The sequence below is a fragment of the Mustela nivalis genome (genome assembly GCF_964662115.1).
Source record: "Mustela nivalis genome assembly, contig: HAP1_SCAFFOLD_232, whole genome shotgun sequence".
Lineage (NCBI taxonomy): Eukaryota > Metazoa > Chordata > Mammalia > Carnivora > Mustelidae > Mustela > Mustela nivalis.
Genome location: NW_028136404.1, coordinates 309,804 through 331,148, shown reverse-complemented (window position 1 = coordinate 331,148; position 21,345 = coordinate 309,804).

Sequence of the window (21,345 nt, the reverse complement as noted above, 5' to 3'; positions counted from 1 at the left end):
TTCTCCTGAAACTGTTTCAAACAATTGAAGCAGAAGGAAAACTTCCAGATTCTTTCCATGAAGCCAGCATTCCCCTGATTCCCAAACCAGGCAAAGACACTACCAAAAAGGAGAATTTCAGATCAATATCACTGAGGAATATGGATGCTAAGATTCTCAGCAAATCTTAGCAAACAGGATCCAACAGCTTATTAAAAAGATTATCCACAATGACCAGGTGGGATTCATCCCTTAGCTACAAGGATGATTCAACATTTGCAAATCAATCAATGTGATAGAACAAATTAGTATGAGAAGAGAGAAGAACCACATGGTCCTCTCAATCGATGCAGAAAAAGCATTTGACAAAATCTAGCATCTGATGCATTAAAACGCTTCAAAGTATGGGGATAGAGGGAACATTCCTGAACTTCATCAAATCTATCTATGAAAGACCCACAGCAAATATCATCCTCAATGGGAAAAAGCTTGCAGCCTTCCCGTTGAGATCAGGAACACGACAAGGTTGCCCACTCTCACTACTCTTGTTCAACATAGTATTAGAAGTCCTAGCAACAGTAATCAGACAACAAAGAGAAATAAAAGGTATCCAATTTGGCAATGAAGAAGTAAAACTCTCTCTCTCTTTGCGGATGACATGATTCTTTATATGGAAAACCCAAAAGACCCCACCCCCAAACTACTAGGACTCACACAGCCATTCATTAATGTGGCAGGATACAAAGTCAATGTACAGAAATCAGTGGATTTCTTATACACTAACAATGAAAATACAGAAAGGGAAATTAGAGAACTGATTCTACCTACAATAGCAACAAGAACCATAAGATACCTGGGAATAAACCTAATCAAAGAGGTAAAGGATCTGTACTCGAGAACTACAGAACACTCAAGAAAGAAATTGAAGAAGACACACAAAGATGGAAGACCATTCCATGCTCTAGGATCAGAAGAATAAACATTGTTAAAATGTCTATACTGCCTAGAGCAATCTATACTTTTAATGCCATTCCAATCAAAATTTCACCAGTATTCTTCAAATACCTGGAGCCAATTATCCAAAAATTTATATGGAATCAGAAGAGACCCTGAATCGCTAAGGAAATGTTGAAAAACAAAAATAAAATGCGGGGCATCACGTTACCTGATTTCAAGCTTTACTACAAAGCTGTGATCACCAAGACAGCATGGTACTGGCATACAAACAGACACATAGACCAGTGGAACAGAGTAGAGAGCGGCGATATTGACCCTCAACTCTATGGGCAAATAATCTTTGACAAAGCAGGAAAAAATATACGGTGGAAAAAAGACAGTCTCTTCAATAAATGGTGCTGGGAAAACTGGGCAGCTATATGTAGAAGAATGAAACTCGACCATTCTCTTATACCATACACAAATATAAACTCAAAATGGATAAATGACCTCAACATGAGACAGGAATCCATCCAAATCCTAGAAGAGAACATAGGCAGTAATCTCTTCGATATCAGCCACAGCAACTCCTTTCAAGATATGTCCCCAAAGGCAAAGGAAACAAAAGCCAAAATAAACTTGGGACTTTAGCAAAATCAAAAGCTGCTGCAGAGCAAAGGAAGCAGTCAATAAAACACAGAGACAACACACGGAATGGGAGAAGATATTTGCAAATGACAGTACAGACAAAATGTTGATATCCAGGATCTACAAAGAACACCTCAAACTCAACACACACAAAATAGATAATCATATCAAAAAATGGGCAGAAGGTATGAACATACACTTCTCCAATGAAGTCATACAAATGGCTATCAGACACATGAAAAAATGTTCATCCTCACTAGCCCTCAGGGAGATTCAAATTCAAACTACATTGAGATATGGCCAAAATTAACCAAACGGGAAACAATATGTGTTGGAGGGGATGTGGAGAAAGGGGAACCCTCTTCCATTGTTGGTGGGAATGCAAGTTGGTGCAGCCTCATTAGAGAACAGTGTGGACATTCCTTAAGAAATTAAAAATAGAGCTTCTCTATGACCTGCCATTGCACTACTGGATATTTACCCCAAAGATACAGATGTAGTGATAAGAAGGGCCATCTGTACCCCAGTGTTTATAGCAGCAATGGCCACAGTTGCCAAACTGTGGAAAGAACCAAGATGCCCTTCAACGGACGAATGGATAAGGAAGATGTGGTCCATATACACTATGGAGTATTATGCCTCCATCAGAACGGACGAATACCCAGCTTTTTTTTTTATTTTTTTTAAGATTTTTATTATTTATTTTTTTGACAGAGAGAGATCACAAATAGGCAGAGAGGCAGGCAGAGAGAAAGAGAAGGAAGCAGGCTCCCTGCCGAGCAGGGAGCCCTATGCGGGACTTGATTCCAGGACCCTGAGATCATGACCTGAGCCGAAGGCAGCGGCATAACCCACTGAGCCACCCAGGCGCCCCTGAATACCCAGCTTTTTTAGCAACATGGATGGGACTGGAGGAGATTATGCTGAGTGAAATAAGGCAACAAACAGAGTCAGTTATCATATGGTTTCACTTATTGGTGGAGCATGGTGGACATGGGGAGTTAGGAGAAGGGAGTTGGGGGAAATTGGAAGGGGAGGTGAACTATGATAGATTATGGACTCTGAAAAACAATCTCAGGGGTTTTAAGTCTTGGGGTTGGGAAGTTGGGGTGGTGGTATTAGAGAGGCATGGATTGCATGGAGCACTGGGTGTGGTACAAAAACAAAGAATACTGTTAGGCTGAAAATAAATAAAAAATAAATTACAAAAAACAAGAAAACAAAAACTAATGACAGACTGTGTGGTGACTAGCATAAAAAATAGCTAGGGAAATAATGAATTAAAGGATATCTTTTCAATGTCTGCATGATCCCTTGTCAAAATTGAAGAGGTTGAACATTCATTGACTACTATGTGAATAGAATTTGGGGGCAAAAATAAGTTAAACACAAGTTGTGCTCTTTATCATAAATTGATTGTAAACAATGATGACTTCATGAAAAATTCTAATTTTATCTTCCTTTTTAATCCTGTGAATTCATGCTGCTAAGCAAAGTGATTGTTGTAATATCTTTGGATTATAATTGTGGTAATATCTGTACTATAGATTATTACTCATAATATGTTTTGTCATCGAGATTATCTTTGTTTCTTCCTCTCTTAGATAAAGCCTCGACAATACGAAGGTAAGATTTGGGGCTTCAGTTTTCTTTGCCAAAAATTCTCAGTACCCGTATTTGATGTGTGTTTAATTTGATGAGGGATAAATATGGTGACTTCTGATGTCTCACTGACTTAAGTCTTGAAAATGCTTCTCTTCCCCATGTGGAGTCTAAGTGACAGTGTGGAGGGAGTTGCCATCTCTAAGAGACCAGGAGAAGAATCTCTTCGTGGGACTAGGGAGAATACAAGGTGTAATTTTGCAGAGACATGTTTAGGAGGCAAGTGATGATGACAGCGTGAGGTCTGGAGTAAGTACTTCACCATGAGCTGGCTCTTGGTGAAATGTCAAGAGGAGAAAACTCTCTGAGTCTAGCAAAATGGCTACACATAGGGAAGAAGGCAGATATTGTCATGCAGAGCGTGTGTTACAGGAGAGATATAAACTGTGGTTTTAAGTCTGAAGTGGAGGGGTCGTTGCCTGCCAGGGGAGAATGAATGGAATAAAGCCTGTGCCAGCGGGGATAATGGATAGTGTGTGGGGATCATGGATTGTGGTGATTCCATGGTGCTGGCTGTTGACGGCCTGGGTGGCCACCTGGCACTTAGGAAACCATTGAATGTCGTTGTTCATTGTTGTGAGTGTGGAAGTGGTCCTGGTGAGAAGAGAGGTCTCAGAGCAGGAGAGCACTCACAGTGGGTCAGGAGAAGAGAAGTTTGCACTTTGAGGCAAGATGAGAGAATTATTTTTTAAGAGATTCTGTTTATTCACTAGATATATATAGAGAGAGCACAAGCTGACAGAGTGGGAGGCAGAAAGAGAGGGAGAAGCAAGTCCTTGCTGAGCAGAGAGTTGGATGTGGGATGTGATCCCAGGACCCAGGATCCTGATCCCAGCAGAAGGCAGACCCTTAACCAACTGAGCCACCCAGGTGCCCCACGATGAGAAAATTAAGTGGCTCTTAGAGGAGTCTGTGTTCTAGACCTTACAAGTGTTATGCAGCTGCCATCAGTCTCCTCATGAGTGTTGTTTCCCTTTAAGGGTGCAGGGTAACATTCTCCTGTTGTGATGAAAAAAGCTTGTCTTCTCAGGCTTGTGCATTATCCAGGGCCTCCAAAGACTCTCTGTAACGTGGAGATTGTACCCAAATGTGTTTATAGCAGAGAACTGGTCCTCCAGAGCCCCCAGCCTGGGGTCCATGAAAGGCAATCTGGGAGCAGCAGAAAGTTTCTGAAGGCCTGTGAGTTGTCACTCACCTGACATCTTGAGCTTTCCTTGTGTGGAATTCCAAGTAGGACCTGGAAGTAGACGATCCACTGAGCAGAAACAATGTATAGCCCCTGAGCAGAAACAATGTATAGTTTTGCTCATTATGTGTTGTTTGCAGGGACCTGCTTTTGTATCTGAATCACTGGAGGAGAGAGATGTTAGTTGCTAGGATGCTTGATTTTTCGGTCACATCTCTGGCGATGACATTAGCATATGCAAGGTTTGAATTTTCCAAGAATGGTGCTTACAGGTGGGAGAAAAATAAGAAAGCTTTCGATTGTTTCTTTTTTTATGTTTGAAAAACATTTTAAGTAGGAATCTCACTGATATAGAATGTCTTGGGTTTCAAATGCTGCTACAACATGCTTCCTTCAGGCACAATGGAATGCTAGCAAGTTAGTGACACCCAAGTGTCAGAGAATGTACTCTGGTGCTAATATATTGGGATTATTCAATGTCGCTGTTTTTGCTAATTATCTTAAAATTCTTTTTTCTCCTTTCAGTTACTTTAGACCAAATCAAGATGAAGATTAATAACCTTAGAAACGAAAACAGGGATCTTCAAAAAAACATAGCGAGTTGGGAGGAGAAGGTATGTGTACCCTTTCAAATATTTTTTTGTGATTTCATATTGGTTACTTACCCTCTGGTAGTTCATTCTATCGATCTATATCATGCAACCCAGAAATGGTCCTTGAGTAAGAGAAGCTTCACAAATGTAGAGTACTGCCTCTTTCTTTGTCACAAAAGGAGAGGCACAGATATAGGTTTCTTTAACATGCTATTTTGGACTTCTGATTCTTTTTCATATTTTTTGTAGGCCAGGGAAGCAAAGAAGCAAGCGGAAACAAAGAGAGAACATAAGCATTCCCTTGCTGGAGTACGTAAATTAAAAGTAAGACTCCTTTCTTTGCCTGAATTGTGTTCTAACAGCAGAAATAAAAGTAATAAAATATTATTATTATTATTATTAAAATTATTATTATTTCAAAGATTGATTTGAGAGAAGGAAAGAGTGAGGTGAGGGGGTCTGAAGGAGACAGAGAGAGAATGCCAAGCTGACACCGTGCCGAGTGTTTCGCCTGATGCGGGGATCAATCCCATGACCCTGAGATCAGGACTTGAGGCAAACGAAAGCAGGAGTCAGACACTCCACAGACTGGGCCACCCAGGTGCAACCCAGGTGCCCCAAGGTACTGTTACTCATTCAATATGTTTTCTTGAAGGAGAACATCAAAAAGGTGGAAGAGATTAATGAAAATTTGAAGGACTCCCTTCATTGTAAACAGGCTCTCTTACAAGCTCAGAGAGAAAAGAATATTAAGAATGTGGATGTGGTAAAAGTTAGGTGTTAGTTGTACTATAATGTGGCTTGGGAGGCTTTTGGTTTATTTGGGTGAGGTGAGTGCAGTGTACTCCTGTGCTGTTTGCGCAGTAGAGCGTGGGCATCTGGGAACAGAAACCTCTACTGAACCGTGAACTGTGATTTCACTTAGGACCACCACGATGACATTTGCAATTTCAAGGCCTAGGAAGTATGGTTTATTTCACAGCTGGGTAATCATCACATCATTCAGCGCTGCCCTCCAAGTTACATAGAAAATCCCACAAAATATGTGAGCAGTGAAGGATGATAGCAAGCCCAATATGTATAGTAGAATATTATTTTATATCAGTTCCTCTAAGAAAGCCATTTGTGCGTTTTTTGACATAAACTAGTTTCGTTACTTGTCCCTTATTCCATTTATGCCTCAAGGGCTTTCTTTGTTGCCCTCCATGATCCTGTCCTGTTAGGTGCCCTCATATGTCTTTTCTCAAATCTGTCTTAAAGGCCCAAGATGCACTGGCGGATCAAGAGTTGAGAGCCTTGACATCAAAAAACCAAGAACTGAAAGGTACCTTGTTTTGGGGGATGAAATCTCCATATGGTGGCAATGAGTTTGCATCGGGCAGGGAGAGAATGCCTTTCTGCCTTCACAGCGTTGCCCTTCTCCTTTCCCCATTGAAACCAAGTTCTCAGGTCATGGCACAAACATAGAAAATTAAACTCATCCTTTACAGAAAGGAAAACATTCCTGGAAGACCAGTGTTCAAAAGAAGCAGAATTGAACCTGCTAAAGAAAAAATTGGATATGGTGGTGGAGTTCTCTGAAAACCGAAAACTGACTGCAGAAGAGTAAGCTATTGCTGTGTTGTCACAGATATTGTTGTATGAATTTTCGTGGCGGCAACTATTTGGATCTTCTGGAATTGGATCTTTGTGTACTTTTGCCAAATGCATTCTGTAGAATTGGGCTGCCATTCCTGTCTTGATTTGTGTAACCTGAATTTTCCTTTCTGTTCTAATGACTTGCCACATGTTATTGTGTGATTCATTGGGGAAGAAGGGGGAAGGTACCAGCATTAATCACTTTGATACGTGGATCCCCTCTGGATCAGTCTACATTTCCCTTTCATTTTAACTCTCATCACATGCTCTGACCACTCCTGCATTAGGTCCATTTCTTGTTCAGTATGAGACTTGGGTCCAGAACATGGAGAGAAAAATGGAATTCTCTTCCTGCAGAAACAGGGAAAGTTTCTTTGTGGAAAGTGTGCTGGGGCTCCAGCAATACTGGGTCCCTTTATCTGGTGTACAACTGAGATCATTCGCTGCAGCCCAATACCTTAGAAGGCCAGGGTATTTTCTGTCCACCTGATTTTCTTTTTTTTTCTCTTTCTTTCTTTCTTTCTTTCTTTCTTTCTTTCTTTCTAAGAGATTTTATTTATCTATTTGACAGAAAGAGACACCGCAAGAGAACTCAAGCAGGGGGAGTGTGAGAGGGAGAAGCAGGCTTCCCGCCGAACAGGGAGTCCAGTGTGGGGCTCTATTGCAGGACCCTGGGATCATGACCTGTACCAAATACTTTTAAGCAGATAATTACTGAGCCATCCTGGTGCCCCTCCACACGATTTTCTAGGTGTATGTCTCTTGGATCCCAACCAAAGCCTGCAGTTTCACTAAGTCTCACCTTTGCTGGCGGATGAGAGCTTCACTTGTTGCATTCCAACCTGTCCCCAAAAGGTTGCTTGTTCATTTACTTTGTATTCACTTGCCTGTTCTAGAATTCACTGATGTGTCCTCCGGAAACTGGCTCCCACTGCCAGGCTGGCTTTCTCCTAGGCTTCCTTCTTCTCCATCTGATTATCATGTTTCTTCATGTGCTCTTTAGAAATTGGGTGCATTCACTCACAAGTTTGCTCTCTTGTCCAGTGTGTCCTTTTATTTCTCAGGAGAGATAAGGACGTTGGAGTCCCTCATTCATGTGGAAAAGCAAAACTGTTCCCTGTCTACCCTGGAGACTCAGCTTTGTGTTATTCCTTCCCACATCAGGGGTGGGGGCCACTCTCTCTCACAGGCACTTGGGTTCTGTTCATTGGTAAAGACCCACTCCCCTCACTCTTTCCTTCTCTCAAATCAATCTTTGAAATAATATTAATTTTAATAATAATAATATTTCATTACTTTTATTTCTGCTGTTAGAACACAATTCAGGCAAAGAAAGGAGTCTTACTTTTAATTTACATACTTCAGGACCTTCTTGGGGCAGGCCCAATGTCCTGACCACCTTTCTCTCTTCAACACCATATCCCTGAGCCACACACTGACTGCCGCTCCAGAAGACATTTGCTGAAGGATGGTTGAGAGACCAGAAGCAGATGCTCCTGTCCTTCTCTTTCTAGAGCTTTTGTTTGTCCCTAAGTCTTTCTGCATGAGATTCTTGACAAGTGTCCTGTTGAAACCTTGTGAATGAACACCATGAACAAAAGAGTTGAGGGCAGCCCAGCAGACCAAACTTTCTAAGCATCACCGTTTGCTGCCTTCACCATCCATGAAGCTGGTTTTGGTCAAGAAGGTTGACTTGGGGCGCCTGGGTGGTTCAGTCGGTTAGAGCCTCTGCTTTCGGCTGAGTTCATGGTCCCCCTGGGATGGAGCCCAGCATTGGGTTCTCTGCTCAGTGGACAGCCTGCTTCCCCCCCCACACACTCTGCCTACCTCTCTGCATACTTCAGATCTCTCTCTCTCAAATAAATAAATAAAATCTTTTTTTTAAATAAAGTTAGAGTAACTGGAGTTGACAGATTTACATCTGAACTATGTTCCACTGAGATAACACCCTGAGTATGTGACAGTTCACATGGATTATTTGAGGACATATTTTCAGCACTAAGATTGGCCTTTTCCTATACCAGGATCTTTCACGAGGGGCCAGGGGTTGTACTTCTAAAGCCTAGAGATGTGTGGGAGTGAGTTTCCATACCAGTGAAGCCATATTCTGGAAGTTCCTTTGGGCTGAATGTGGGGGCACAGCCTTGGTCTGAGGATCAGGGCTCCCCACAGAGACTAATGATGGGCCCCTATTCATCCTAATGAGTGTAGCTCGTCAGGCTTGGCTTTTCACTTTGAATTGAAATGAGCCTTCACCATCTCAAACCAAAGATGCATTCCAAGAGGGCACAGAGTGCAATATTATTTGGTGACATGGTGAATGAATTAAAGTAGACAAGTAAAAAGACAGCCCCGATTGCAGGGAGCTTGGCCAGCAGCAAAAGTTCGATGTTTCTTCAACCCTAAATGGGGCCTTCATTCATTTCCCTGTTGTGTTGTCAGTCTGTGCTTTTAGCGGGACATTCCACCATAGGCCATCAGGTGTGCTAGAAGAATAAATGGCAAAAATTCAGGACCGTGGCTAATAGACAATGTATATATCTCTCCCATCTTAGGAAACTAGAAGAGAAACTGTATGAATTGAATGCAACTAAGAATGAGCTGTTAGCTGCCGATAAATATCTGAAAGTAACTGAAGAAGAAATGGAGAAGTACAGGTAAGTTCAGACACTACATACTATTGGCTCCTGAAAAGTTCCCTTTGGATTTTTTTTTTTAATTTTTTAATTTTCTTATAAACCTATGATGTATTCTTAGCCCCAGGGGTACAGGTCTGTTATTCACCAGGCTTACACACTTCACAGCATTCACCATAGCTCATACCCTCCCCAGTGTCCATAACCCCACCATCCTCTCCCTACAACCTTCCCCCCAGCATCCCTCAGTTTATTTTGTGACATCTTGTTTCATTTATTCTTTTCCTACCCCACAACCCCCCACGTTGCATCTCCACTTCCTCATATCAGGGAGACCCTATGATAGTTGTCTTTCTCCGGTCTACTTCTTTCGATAAGGATAATTCCCTCTAGTTCCATGCACGTCGTCGCAAATGGCAAGATATTTCTTTTGATGGCTTCATAGTATTCCACTGTATATATATATATACACCACATCTTCTTTATCCACTCATTTGTTGATGGACATCTAGGTCCTTTCCGTAGTTTGGCTATTGTGGACATTGCTGCTATAAACATTCAGGTACACGTGGCCCTTCAGATCACTACGTTTGTATCATTAGGGTAAATAGCCAGTAGTGCAATTGCTGGGTCATAGGGTAGCTCTATTTTCAGCTTTTTGACAAACCACCATGCTGTTTTCCAGAGTTGGTTGCACCAGCTTACATTTCCACCAAATGTGTAAGAGTGTTCCTTTTTCTATGCATCCTCGCCAGCATCTGTCATTTCCTGACTTGTTAATCTTAGCCATTCTGACTAGTGTGAGGTGGTATCTCATTGTGGTTTTGATTTGAATTTCCCTGATGCCGAGTGATGTGGAGCAATTTTTCATGTGTCTGTTGGCCATCTGGATGTCTTTGCAGAAATGTCTGTTCATGTCCTCTGCCATTTCTTGATTGGATTATTTGTTCTTTGGGTGTTGAGTTTCTGAAGCTCTTTATAGATTTTGGATCCTACCCCTTTATCTGGTATGTCATTTGCAAATATCTTCTCCCATTCTGTCAGTTGTCTTTTGGTTTTGTTAACTGGTTCCTTTGCTGTGCAGAAGCTTTTGGTCTTGATGAAGTTCCAATAGTTTGTTTTTGCCTTTGATTTCCTCCATTTTGATGATGATACTAGGAAGAATTTGCTGTGGTTGAGGTTGAAAATGTTGTTGCCTGTATTCTCCTCAAGGATTTTGATGGATTCCTTTCTCACATTGACGTCCTTCGTCCATTTTGAGTCTATTTTCTTGTGTAGGAAAGATTGAAAGTTTTTCTATTTCCTTGTAAGGAAATGGTCCAGTTTCATTTTAATGCATGTGGCTGTCCAATTTTCCCAACACCATTTGTTGAAGAGACTGTCATTTGGACATTGGACGTTCTTTCCTGCTTTGTTGAAGATTAGTTGACCATAGAGTTGAGGGTGTATTTTTGGGTTCTCTCTTCTGGTCCATTGATCTATGTGTCAGTTTTTGTTCCAGCACCATTCTGTCTTGATGATGACAGCTTTGTAGCAGAGCTTGAATTCCAGAATTGTGATGCCGCCAACTTTGGCTTTCTTTTTCAATATTGTTTGGCTATTCGAGGTTTTTTCAGGTTCCATATAAATTTTAGGATTATTTGTTCCATTTCTTTGAAAAAAAAAATGGATGGGATTTTGATAGGGATTGCATTAAATGTGTGAATTTCTTTAGGTAGCAAAGACATTTTCATAATATTTGTTTTTCCAATCCAGGTGCATGGAACCTTTTTCCATTTCTTTGTGTCTTTCTCAATTTCTTTCATGAGTACTTTAGAGTTTTCTTAGTATAGATTCTTTGCCTCTTTGCTTAGTTGTATTCCTAATTATCTTGTGGTTTTTGGTGCAGTTGTAAATGGGGTTGACTCCTTAATTTTGGTCCTTTTATCTTGCTGTTGTGTAAAGCAATGCAACTGATTTCTGTGCATCAGTTTTATATCCTGACACTTTACTGAATTCCTGTACAAGTTCTAGCAGATTTGGAGTGACGTCTTTTGGGGTTTCCACATTTAGTATCATATCATCTGCAAAGAGTGAGGGTTTGACTTTTTTTTTTTTTTGCCGATTTGGATGTTTTCATATCTTTTTGTTTTCTGATTGCTGAGGCGTGGACTTCTAGTACTATGTTGAATAGCAGTGGTGATAATGGACATCCCTGCCGTGTTCCTGACCTTAGCGGAAAAGCTCTCAGTTTTTCTCCATTGAGAATGATATTTGCAGTGGGTTTTCCATAGATGGCTTTGATAATATTGAGATATGTGCCCTCTATCCCTACACTTTGAAGTGTTCTGATCAGGAAGGAATGCTGTACTTTGTCAAATGCTTTTTTAGCATCTATTGAGAGTATCATGTGGTTCTTGTTCTTTTCTTAATGTATTGTATCACGTTAATTGATTTGCGGATGTTGAACCAACCTTGCAGCCCTGGAATAAATCCCACTTGGTGGTGGAGAATAATCATTTTAATGTACTCTTGGATCCTATTGGCTAGTATTTTGGTGAGAATACATGCGTCTGTGTTCATCAAGGATCTTGATCTGTAATTCTCTTTTTGGATGGGATCCTTGTCTGGTTTGGGGATCAAGGTGATGCAGGCCTCATAAAACGAGTTTGGAAGTTTTCCTACCATTTCAGTTTTTTGGAACAGTTTCGGGACAATAGGAATTAATTCTTCTTTAAATGTTTGATAGAATTCCCCTGGGAAGCAATCTGTCCCTGGGCTTTTATTTGTTTGGATATTTTTGATGACTATTTCAGTCTCCCTACTGGTTATGGGTCTGTTAAGGTTTTCTATTTCTTCCTGGCTCACTTGTGGTAGATAATATTGTCTCTACTAGTACACCCACTTCTTCCAGATTGTCAAATTTGTTGGCGAAGAGTTGCTCATAATATGTTCTTATAACTGTTTGTATTTCTTTGGTGTTGGTTTGATCTCTCCTCTTTCATTTGTGATTTTATTAATTTGGGTCCTTTTTCTTTTCCTTTGATAGGTGTGGCCATGGGTTTATCAATCTTATTAATTCTTTCAGAGAACCAGCTCCTAGTTTCATTGATTTGTTCTATTCTTTGGTTTATTTGTTGGTTTGTTTCTTTTGAAAGATTTTAAGTATTTATTTGACAGAGAGAGAGATCACAAGTAGGCAGTAGGCAGAGAGGCAGGCAGAGAGAGGGAGGAGGAAGCAGGCTTCCCGCTGAGCAGAGAGCCCGATGCGGGGCTCGATCCCGGGACCCTGGGATCATGACCTGAGTCGAAGGCAGAAGCCCAACCCACTGAGCCACCCAGGCGCCCCTGTTTGTTTCTATTTCATTGATTTCTGCTCTGATCTTTATGATTTCTCTTCTCCTGCTGAGTTTAGGTTTTCTTTGGTGTTCTTTCTCCAGCTCCTTTAGGTGTAGGGTTAGGTAGTGTATTTGAGACGTTTCTTATTTCTTGAGAAAGGCTTGTATCGCTAGATATTTTCCTCTCAGCACTGCCTTTGCTGTGTCCCACAGATTTTGAACCATTGTGTTTTCATTGTCATTTGTTTCCATGAATATTTTTTTCAATTCTTCTTTATTTTCCTGGTTGACCCATCCATTCTTTAATAGGATGCTCTTTAGCTTCCTTTCTCTGTCATTTGAGTTCCTTCCAACTTTCCTCTTGTGATTGAGTTCCAGCTTCAGAGCTTTGTGGTCTGAAAATATGCAGGGGATGATCCCAATCTTTTGATACCGGTTGAGACCTGATTTGTGACCCAGAATATGATCTATTTTGGAAAATGTTCCATGTGCATTAGAGAAGAATACGTATTGTTGCTTTGGGATGGAATGTTCTGAATACATCTGTGATGGTCCAGTGTGTCATTTAAGGCCTTTATTTCCTTGTTCATCTTTCGCTTGCATGATCTGTCCATTTCAGTGAGGAGAGTGTTAAAGTCCCCTACTCTTCTTGTATTATTGTTGATGTGTTTCTTTGATTTTGTTATTAATTGGTTTATATAGTTGGCTACTCCCATGTCAGGGGCGTAGATATTTAAAATTGTTAGATCTTCTTGTTGGAGAGACCCTTTGAGTATAATATAGTGTCCTTCCTCATCTCTTTTATTATAGTCTTTGGCATAAAATCTAATTGATCTGATAGAAGGATTGCCACTCCAGTTTTCTTCTGACTTTCATTAGCATGGTAAATTGTTTTCCACACCCTCACTTTAAATCTGGATGTGTCTTAGGGTCTAAAATGAGTTTCTTGTAGGCAGCATATGGTTGGGTATTGTTTTTTTATCCATTCTGATACCCTGTGTCTTTTGATTGGGGCATTTAACCCATTTACATTCAGGGAAACTATTGAGAGATATAAATTTAGTGCCCTTGTATTACCTGTAAGATGACTGTTACTGTATGTTGTCTCTGTTCCTTTCTGATCTACAACGTTTAGGCTCTCTCTTTGCTTAGAGGACTACTTTCAATATTTTTTGTAGAACTGGTTTGGTGTTTGCAAATTCTTTCAGTTTTGTTTGTCCTGGAATGTTTTTACCTCTCTTTCTATTTTCAATGATAGTCTAGCTGGATATAGTAATCTTGGCTGCATATTGTTCTCGTTTATTGCTCTAAATATATCTTGCCAGTCCTTGCTGGTCTGCCAGGTCACTTTGGATAAGTTTGCTGCCAATATAATATTTTTACCATTGTATGTTACAGGCTTCTTGTCCTGGGGTGCTGTCAGGATTTTCTCTTTGTTGCTAAGACTTGTAAATTTTACTATTAGATGACGGGTTGTGGACCTATTCTTATTGATTTCGAGGGGGTTCTCTACACCTCCTGGATTTTGATGCTTGCTCCCTTTGCCATATTAGGGAAATTCTCTCCAATAATTCTCTCCAATAGACCTTCTGCTCTGCTCTCTCTTCTTCTCCTTCTGGAATCCCAGTTATTCTAATGTTCTTTTGTCTTATGGTATCACTTATCTCAGGAATACTCCCCAAGTGGTCCTGTAGTTGTTTGTCTCTCTTTTGCTCAGCTTCTTTATTCTCTGTCATTTGGTCTTCTATATCACTAATTCTTTTTTCTGCCTCATTTATCCTAGCAGTAAGAGCCTCCATCTTTGATTGCACCTCTTTAATAGCTTTTTTGATTTCAACATGGTTAAACTGTGGTTCTTTTATTTATCCAGAAAGGGCTTTTATATCTCCAGATAGGGTTTCTTTAATATCTTCCATGCCTTTGTAGCGTGTGGCTAGAACCTTGGGAATCGTCATTTTGAACTCTAGATCTGACATATTACCAATGTCCATATTGATTAGATCCCTAGCCTTCGGTACTGCCTCTTGTTCTTTTTTTTGTGGTGAGTTTTTCCACCTTGTCACTTTGTCCAGATAAGAATATTTGAAGGAGCAAATAAAATACTAAAAGGGTGGCAAAGACCCCAGGAAAGTGTGCTTGAGCCAAATCAGAAGAGACCCCAAATCATGGTGGGAGAGAAAGGGGGTAAAAGGAAGTTCAGGGAAAAAAATTTTAAAAGAATACAAATAATGAAATAATATAAAAAAGAAATACATATATACACATTAGACTGGTGACTAGAACAGCATCATTCACTTAATTTTGGGTGTATTTTTGTCTCTTACAAGAAATTACCTCCCAAAATTTTAAAGAATGGAAAACATATATAAGAGTAAACACAATGAAAGGACAGAATATGACTATTAAGATGAAAAGAATTTTTTTTAATTTCTAAAGAAAGAGTTGATATGTAAGTTGGTTGGGAGAATAAAGAAAAAGAAAGTGGAGAAGAATTGCTCAGGCTGGAGAGTAGAACAAGCCCGGTGGTAGATTTAGGGTGTAGTTTCATCTATTAGAAGAAGTTGTACCCCAAATTTTTTAGAAGAAAAAACCCTACGTGTATACAGAAACTGAAGTTAGATACAATGAAGGATAACATACAACAATAATAATGAAGGTTCGAAAAAGATTTTTTTAATGAAAAGTATTGTTAAGATAAACTAGTTTAAAAAACGTTAAAAGAAGAAACGGTAAAAGTTAAAAAAAATTAGCTGAAGATAAAAAAAGTAGTGTTAAAAAATTAACTTTGCAAGACTAAAGTATCATGAGGAGTAAGCCGTGAATTCATGGTTTGCTTACGCCTCCTCTGGTATTCCACTGTTCTCCTTGGTAAGTGAACTTGGTCTTGACTGGATTTCTTGTTGGTCTTCTCAGGGAAGAACCTGTTGTAGTGATCCGCAGGTCTCTTTGCCCCAGGCGGAATTGCACCACCCTTTCCAGAGGCCAGGCTAAGTAATCTGCTGGGGTAGCTTTCAGGAGATTTTGTTTCCTGAACACTTTCCGTAGAGTTCCAGAGATCAGTAATGAAAGTGGTGGCCTCCCAATCTCTGGCCTGGAGGAGCTGAGAGCTCAGGGACCCATTCCTCAGTGCGCCCTCGGAGAAAAGCACTCATCATTTCCCTCTCCCTCGCCTCCGGCTGCGCTCAGACCTCACCCAGGCTGTGACCAAGTGTCTCTGTCTCTGGCACACAGCTCCACCTGGAGTCTCCGAAACCCTTAGATCACTGAGATCTTTTGGGGGGATTTCCCCAGATCCTGTGCCATGGATTACGGTTCAAGGTAACGCTGAGTTGAGAGGTCACTCCTTGGCTCTCTTTCTGTTCCCGGCTTCCCTGTTCTAATACCTGCGTGTTCTATGACACTCAGACACCCCCGGGCCTTCTGTGACCCTGCAGGACCTGGGGGCACACTGTCCCTGCACGGGCTTCAGCCCGGTTTAGCCTCTGGAGCAACGTCCCTCAGTGCGCATCACTTTTAAAAGTCCTGGTTTTGTGCTCTGTTGCTTGTCAGAAGCCGGACCCTCCCCCCAGGGTCTCTCTTCCCGTCGCTTTGGATTCACTTCTCCGTGGGTCCTACCTTTCAGAAAGTAGTAGATTTTCTGTTTCTCAAATTGATGCTCTTTTTCTCTTGGATCTCCTGTTGGATTTGTAGGTGTTTGGAATGTTTTGATAAGCTATTTAGCTCAACTCCTGCTACCTGATGTCATCTCAGCCTGCTGTTTCTCGACCATCTTGACTCCTCCCTCCCTTTGGATTGTTAATCTTTGTACATTTTGAGGACTCAATTAAGTAATATACACTAAAATTCAGAGGATGTATCCAGAGCAAATTAACTGAGACAGAAAGATAAGGCACAAAACAATTACGTTACTAAACATATCCGGATCCCCAGTTTTGCCTGACTATGGAAACTAGCTCCATACCAGCGTCCTTGAGGTGGTATTTGTAGGGAAACAGTTTGTCCTAGGATGTCTTTCCCATAAGCCCAGTAGTGGCATCTGATGGTGCTGGTCTTTGCAAACCTGGGAACCATAGTGAGGATAGAAGTTAAAGGAGAATAGAGCTTCATGACAAAAGACATTTGTCATGTGATAACTGAGGGAAAGATTGAAAACGGGTAAGGAAGTTTTGTCGGTTTTGATCCTGCAGGCAAAGAAAAATGATGAAGGAAAGGCTGTAAGAACAGCTTTGATCCCACAGTCCAATTATAGTCAGGTGAAAGTGTTTCCTGTGTCAGGATCAATTATATGAGGGGACAGATAAGAGGTGATGGCCACATTGGCAGATGATTGAAAATCACACCCAGTTTTGGGTTTTGTCTGATGAAAACAATTGTCCCCCCTTACAGACGAGAAGTGGAAGAAATGCGGGAAGAGCTGCAGGAGTCTAACCTCACCTTCAACCACAAGGTAATGGGAGTTGTGTCCAACACACTGACCCCTTGGTGCCCCCTGCAGGTGATGGTCGTGGCCCTTAGAGCCCTGAACATGGGTTTCTGGTGTGTTGGCTTTTTCAGATCGCAGTTCAAGAGAGGAATGCTCTGGCTAACTGGGTAAGTATTTTCCTTTTCCTCATCTTCGTATGCGGCACAGTTGGGCACAACTGAAGGTGGGTGTGTTTTTCTGCCGCAGATGAAGGCTCGGTATTGGGAAACAAGGATGATGCAGCAGAGCAGGGAGAACGCCTACCTGAAATACAGGTGTGAGAGTTTGATGTGCGTTTTTACGGGTGTTTGGAGAGGTGACGGCTATGCTGTTTACTGCCTAGGAGAGGACGTGGTGTTGTAATTCTTAGAGATGTCCATTCTTTTTCTGTGTTCAAGACTGCGCATGATGCAAAGGCAGATGTTGCCTGTGGGATTCGTGAGGCGGGAACTGATGCCGGGAAGGCCTGAGTTGCAGAAGCCTGTGTGGCAAGGTAGGGAGCACGATGTGAAATGCAGCAGCCTGATTTCTGCTGTGAAACCACACAGTGTCCTTCCCGTTCATGTGGGTGATTGCTGTGTGTCCTGGAGAGAATCACAAGCCTGCAGGTTGTCTGAAGGGGTGACAGGAGGGTGCTTTTCTTATATGTCCCCAGGCAGCAGGACACTTGCCCCCGTGACAGGTGGAGCTCACGCCGCTCCACACCTTCCCCCTGCTACCCACTTCCGAAGAGCTGAGCCTGAGAAGGTGCGAGACGAGCGCCCTTCCCACCTTGACTCAGTGGTCAAACCTTGACAAAAAATAAAAGACTATTTGTGAAAAAGGGCATTTATTTACTCATTATGGAGTTTTCTATATTTTTGTTTTATTTGTCATCTATAGGACCATATTGAGCAATGAAATATATTTTACTCCTCTCATGTTATCGGTGCAATGCCATAGCTTTATTGCTCAATCTATCTATGATTTCTTTTTTCGTGACTATACAAATGTCAAAGTCTGTTTCTTCCCTGAAATGTTTATTTGTTGGCCAGTCACGCATTCTAGGTCCCAAATGCAGGATGGACAAATGAACCATCCACCTGTGGCCTGAGAAGAGAACATGGGCTGTTCATGTTGAGGGTTTGTGGATGTCCCCACACAAGGCTATTCTCACTTAGGTGTATAATCTATGAAGATACAGTGATTTTTTTCTGATGTGTGTTGAGCACCCCAATTTTAGTGTTGATAGCCAGTTGACCCCGACCTGTTTACACGTGATGGGTTACTTACAGAAACACTGGAACCAGGGCCCTGGAGTGTCTCAGGCAAGAGGAGATTGTTGTCTCTCATTGAAAAGGACTCACTTGAGTCACGGGTGAAACCCTCTGATAAGGGACCCAAGTGTGGGAAAGAGTGCAAGATGGGGAGAGGAAGGCATGGAGGGCACGAAACCAATATAAAACTCTGACCTTTGTCTGATCTAGCATCTAGAGTGGTTCCCAGGATGAACAGCAGCTCTAGCCCTCAAAGCGACCCAGAGATGCATACGGTAAGTGCTTGGGCATTTTTAGTTGTGTCCGTTTCTGAAATGGATTGCAGTGTGGACAGGTCCCTGTCCTAGTCTGTGGCCTTGGTGTGTGTCCTGCGATCATCCCTTTCAGAGTGCACGCTGTACACCCAGGAGCCTCCGCCTGCTCCGTTAGAGATCTTCAATTTTGTGCTTCCTCCCAAAGCTATAGATGCTTTGAGACACGTGATGGTAGGATGCTCACCTCATGAATCTGTGTGTGTGTATGTGTGTGTGTGGACGTGCGTGTATGTGTGTGTGTACATAACTCAAGGATGGTGACATCTCACCCCACAGTGAAGTCAGCTAGTCCAGCTGACTCCTTGCCGTTTGCTTTCCTGCGGGAGCTGGAGCATTTTTAGTATTCGGGTCAGGAGACTAACCTGGGAGGGTATCTGCAGAGGTCCTCAGATGGAAAATGGGAAAAGCCAGGACCACGTCACACTTGCCCCACATGCTTTGGGCAGCTTGAGTGTTTGTGGAGAAGGTGAGCTGTGACCTCCCGTGCGTCCCATCTGAGTAGATGAAGACGACAGCTGGAATCCCTCCAGTTGTCCCCTGGGTGAGATGATGATGAACTCTGGCAGGTGCCAGGTGTGTCATAGAAAACACCCCCTGGAGCAGCAGCCCTGAAGAGGGAATCCCAGTGACTCTCTGCAAGGCCCACACCTCACACGTGTTTTATTTATGCTTCCGTGAGCGGGTTCTGATGGGGTCTGATGGCTGTGCCAACTCATAGCATCTCTCCCAACCCATCTTGGGAGCATTGCCTGTGCTCTCCAGACACACTGGCTCCCATTTGGGGGTATGGAATCGGCCCATCAGTGGGTCTCAGCACCAAAGACTAGGCATTTGCTCTGTGCCTGAGCTAAGGACTGTCCGAATGTCGGGGACGTAGATCCACAGAGCTGGTCTCGCTCACACAAAGGGGTCCTGTTACTCTCAGAAAGCACTCTTCCAGGTCCTCTGCAGGACTCCAGACACTCCTATCTCCTCAGCGGTGTCAGTGGCCATGGACAGCCCTTGTGGAGCGTAGGAGATCCCATTGTCAGGGAGGGAAGTAGAGCTGTTCAGGGGGGATGCTGGTGGGCTTCCGGTTGACCCATAAGCACCTGCACTTCCACGTGTGGACAACAGGCTTTCCACGGCCTATCATTGTGTTTGTTCTCAATGTATAGAAGGAGCTGCTCTGTTTGCTGTGATGGGGGAGGTGTGGTCCCAGCTGTAGATACTGGCCTGTCGTGAATGGAGTTTTTTTCTTAGTTGATAATCCTTGGTGTCACACTCTTGTCTCTGTCGAGGTGTGCAGATCTATATTAACATGTGGTGACAGTAATTTTCCCCATGGAATCTCTTCACCCCAGGTGCTAGGTGAGACACAGGGGGCGGATAGCTGTTCTGGCACAGATGCTATAGTATTGGAACATGGTGGTGGGGAAGATGTGTGTGCGGATGTGTACCCCTGCCTGCCCACAGTGCACTCCGGGGAATTAACTGGGGGAGGAGGGCCCCTCCCTCCACAGTGAAGCCCTCTGGCCAGCCCGACTCCCTTTAGGTTACGTTCAGGTGCACTGGTGTTGTGCTCATGCTGGGGATAAATGGGTCTGGGAATCCTCACAAACGGAAACTGGGGAAAACTCTCTCTGCATTTTATATTGTCTCCTTTGCAGTCTGCAATGTTCTCAGGGCATGTTTCACAAGTCATCTCCATTTTACTTCTGCTGGAAAATGTGCCTTGCAGAACCAGCCCACTTAAGACCCTTTCTACAAGCATTTTGAAGTGTCAAAGCTCTTATGTGCACTGTCGTAATTACACACTGGGTCACACGTTCTGAAGGGGGACATCAGTGATTACGTGCATGATCACTGCCTCCCAGCCCTTCAGCTGGGTTTCCAGGAGCAGGTCATTGGGTCCTAAGTTACTGTGAGAGTTGATTTCTTTTCTCATCACACGTGTGGAGTTTTCCACTGGGAAGCACATACCCTTTTGTGAATTCTCTTATATAGCCTTCCCATCTTCATTTCCCATTGTACAAAATTACTCTGGAACTCAGTAGGTTGAAATTTCCAAATGACTGTGTTTTCAGACAAACACAGGGGACGCCTGTGTGGCTCAATGTGTTAAAGCCTTTGCCTTAGGCTCAGGTCATGATCCTATGTCCTAGGATCAAGCCCCACATCAGACTCTCTGCTCAGCAGAGAGCCTGCTTCTCTTCTTCTCTCTCTCTCTGCCTCTCTGCCTGCTTCTGATCTCTGTCTGTCAAATAAATAAAATCTTTAAAAAAAAAAAAGACAAGCACAGCTGCTCAGTGTAAATAAAGGTTTTTGATATCATGTCCCTTGGACGACACTTTTCCAGTGCCCCTGTCAGGGCACAAGGCCCTAATTCCTCAAGTGTCTTTGTAGCCATGGACAGAAACTGTAGAGAGTAGAGGACCCCTTTGTCAGGAGCGAGGCAGCGTGGGGAGAGTCAGGGACTTATAGGCCAACAATTCCCCTCAAGTGGCTCGGAAACTTTGTGGAGAAAGGGCATTCAGTTTCGTCACATTCTCTCTATTCTGCTCAAAGCAAAATCTTCTCTGGTGGCTGAGGAGGATAGAGGAAGTATTGTCCAGGATTTCGATGCCTCCGTGTCTGGAATGTGCTGCTTTAGTTTGCAATGATTTTTTTTCATCTTGAAGACACTACTTATTGCTGGAGAATGTGGGCCGACATGGGCAGTGATGTGTGGTGACAGGC